The sequence below is a fragment of the Populus nigra genome, chromosome 2, assembly GCF_951802175.1.
Source record: "Populus nigra chromosome 2, ddPopNigr1.1, whole genome shotgun sequence".
NCBI classification, from domain to species: domain Eukaryota; kingdom Viridiplantae; phylum Streptophyta; class Magnoliopsida; order Malpighiales; family Salicaceae; genus Populus; species Populus nigra.
This window is the reverse complement of record NC_084853.1, coordinates 6541572-6544071: the sequence shown is the minus strand read 5'-3', so window position 1 is coordinate 6544071 and position 2500 is coordinate 6541572.

Sequence of the window (2500 nt, the reverse complement as noted above, 5' to 3'; positions counted from 1 at the left end):
AAAATCGGCAGCGCAGATTTTTCGACGAACAGGGGCTGGACCGGCCGGGCCAGGCAGGAAAATTCGTCAGGGGGGCACGCTGACGAAAAGAGGGGCTGCCGCGTGGAAAATCGGCAGCGCAGATTTTTCGACGAACATTCGTCAGGGGGGCACGCTGACGAAAAGAGGGGCTGCCGCGTGGAAAATCGGCAGCGCAGATTTTTCGACGAACATTCGTCAGGGGGGCACGCTGAGGAAAACAGGGGCTGCCGCGTGGAAAATCGGCAGCGCAGATTTTTCGACGAACAGGGGCTGGATGCTGGACCGGCCGGGCCAGGCAGGAAAATTCGTCAGGGGGGCACGCTGACAAAAAGAGGGGCTGCCGCGTGGAAAATCGGCAGCGCAGATTTTTCGACGAACAGGGGCTGGACCGGCCGGGCCAGGCAGGAAAATTCGTCAGGGGGGCACGCTGACGAAAAGAGGGGCTGCCGCGTGGAAAATCGGCAGCGCAGATTTTTCGACGAACATTCGTCAGGGGGGCACGCTGACGAAAAGAGGGGCTGCCGCGTGGAAAATCGGCAGCGCAGATTTTTCGACGAACATTCGTCAGGGGGGCACGCTGAGGAAAACAGGGGCTGCCGCGTGGAAAATCGGCAGCGCAGATTTTTCAACGAACAGGGGCTGGATGCTGGACCGGCCGGGCCAGGCAGGAAAATTCGTCAGGGGGGCACGCTGACGAAAAGAGGGGCTGCCGCGTGGAAAATCGGCAGCGCAGATTTTTCGACGAACAGGGGCTGGACCGGCCGGGCCAGGCAGGAAAATTCGTCAGGGGGGCACGCTGACGAAAAGAGGGGCTGCCGCGTGGAAAATCGGCAGCGCAGATTTTTCGACGAACAGGGGCTGGACGCTGGACTGGGCCAGGCAGGAAAATTCGTCAGGGGGGCACGCTGACGAAAACAGGGGCTGCCGCGTGGAATGGCAGCCTACACGCAGATGCGAATTCGGCAGCGCACGATGGCTTGAGCAGGTCATGGGTTCGACTTGGCGCGATCTGAAACCTGGACGAGGGACTGTCGACGCTGGACGAGCCAGCGCGGTGGCCTGTCGTGCCCCGTTCAGGGGGGGCCTGCCGCGGAGACAGCCCTCGCGGGCTCGACAGCGCAGGCCAGCGTCCCCGACGTCGCTGGCCGCGGCAGGCGAGCTGCCGGGGTTCCCGCATTCCTACAAGAAAACGTCGTGCTTTCCACATGAAACCAATCCAGTAAAATCAGCCATATTTTTATGAGGCTGCCCACTGAATTTGGGGTCATTCCGGGCCGGTTCCTAGTTTTGCGGATTTACTCGATTTCTAATGGTAGGAAAATTAAAACAAATACTTCCCGACCTCGAAAAATTCTGGGAAAATTAATGAAGGTGGATTGGATTTTTGCCAACCTCTGTGCAAAATTTCAGCTCAAAATACCAAGAAATGAAGTTTTTAGAGGGGGGGTGACAGCTGGGACCTAGTAGTGTCTCCCCCTGCCAGAGCTGCAATGACACTTATTGCTCTTTAGGGAGCCACCAGGCCGGCGCCCCTCAAAGACCACACGCGCGCGCGCGCCCGCCCGCGCTGGGCGCTGGGGCGCTGGGGCCTGAGGGCCTGGGGCCCTTGGGGGCCCTTGGGCGCTTGGGCGCGCGCGCGCGGCCCCCGCAGCCATGCCGCGCTGCGCGACGCGCGGACAGCCCCTGCTGGCTTGCTCTCTCGCCCGCGGGGGGGCTGCCTTCGGGCCCTGGCCCCCCGCGTTCTGGCCTGCCCCCTGCGTGGGAGAGGCTAGGCGCTGCAGGGGCCAGCCCGACGTCGCTGGCCGCGGCAGGCGACAGCCCGACATCGCTGGCCGCGGCAGGGGCCAGCCCGACGTCGCTGGCCGCGGCAGGCGACAGCCCCTGCTGGCTTGCTCTCTCGCCCGCGGGGGGGCTGCCTTCGGGCCCTGGCCCCCCGCGTTCTGGCCTGCCCCCCGCGTGGGAGAGGCTAGGCGCTGCAGGGGCCAGCCCGACGTCGCTGGCCGCGGCAGGCGACAGCCCCTGCTGGCTTGCTCTCTCGCCCGCGGGGGGGCTGCCTTCGGGCCCTGGCCCCCCGCGTTCTGGCCTGCCCCCCGCGTGGGAGAGGCTAGGCGCTGCAGGGGCCAGCCCGACGTCGCTGGCCGCGGCAGGCGACCCGCCGGGGTTCCCGCATTCCTACAACAAAACGTCGTGCTTTCCACATGAAATCAATCCAGTAAAATCAGCCATATTTTTATGAGGCTGCCCACTGAATTTGGGGTCATTCCGAGCCGGTTCCTATTTTTTCCGATTTCCTCGATTTTTAATGGTAGGAAAATAAAAAAAAATACTTCCCGACCTCGAAAAATTCTGGAAAAATTAATAAAGTTGGATTGGATTTTTGCCAACCTCTGTGCAAAATTTCAGCTCAAAATACCAAGAAATGAATTTTTTAGAGGGGGGGTGACAGCTGGGACCTAGTAGTGTCTCCCCCTGCCAGAGC